Consider the following 1204-nt stretch of genomic DNA (forward strand, 5'->3'; position numbering starts at 1 on the left):
ACATTGGTATACTTGATATATTTAAAATTCTTCCTATAATTTAATACAATAACAAATTTATTCATAAATAAAAAATTTTAAACAAATTAAATCGAACGAGTAGTACAATATAATAAAAGTCTTTAAGACAGCATTTGATGGAGAGACAGAGACTGAAAGACTGAGACTGAGAGATAGAGACTAATTCAGAGACTGAAATAAATTTCAGTATTCTGTTTGGTACAAAGTGAGAGACAGAAATTGAAACAAGAATGAAATTTTAATTTAATTTGCACAAAAGGTAAAATTGAAATTAATTAATTGAAATGAGGGTATTTTAGATATAAAATGTTATTAAAGTTTCAATCTCCATCTCTAAAATTTTAGTCCATTGTGTCTCCACTTTTTGAAGGTACTGAAATACTGAAATTTTGGAGACAGAGACAAAAATTTTAGTACCAGTCTTTGGACAACAAATATGATACTGAATCTCAGTCTCTTAATATTTGTTTCAGTACCTCAAAACAAACGCTACATAAGAGAGAAATACACTAAAGAAGAATTTCATGCATTCCAAAAATATTAGTATTCTATTAATTTTGATTATTAATTTTAGTTATAATATATATATATTAATTAATACTAAAAATATTGAAATACCGGTATTACTGGAATATTTTAAAATTTTGTTATGATATATATCATACGTATTAAAGCTCCTGATTTGAGATGTTCTTTAACAGCTTCTTTTCATGAATCTGGAACACAAGTGATTGTACCTTAACAGGACAACCTGGAAGCTAAGAAAGGGTCCCTTCTTTGAACCAATTCTTTTGCTGCGATGCTGGAAACGAAAGAATAAATAAATAAACATATATAGGTCCCTTTTGTATAATTAAATAAGCCTACTTGTCACCATTCGGTATTTTTGTTACCTTGATCTATTTCCATGCATGTACTATTGACTGCGTTAAATTGTAATATTAATTATTTTATTGGCAGACTACTATCCATTGGTAAATTCTTTGTGCGCATGAAGATTAATGCCAATATGACATAGTTCGGCATCCAGCAGGAAGGGACCAAATATTCATATCCAATTTTTGGTATACAGCTCTTTAATTATTACTGGTCAAAAAAGAAATGAATATAAAACTTTTTTATTAAGTGAAATTTTTTAGGATAGTAATTTTTATTTTTTTTTTTTGTTATCACATATACATAT

Source organism: Arachis ipaensis, chromosome B05, assembly GCF_000816755.2.
Source record: "Arachis ipaensis cultivar K30076 chromosome B05, Araip1.1, whole genome shotgun sequence".
NCBI lineage: Eukaryota > Viridiplantae > Streptophyta > Magnoliopsida > Fabales > Fabaceae > Arachis > Arachis ipaensis.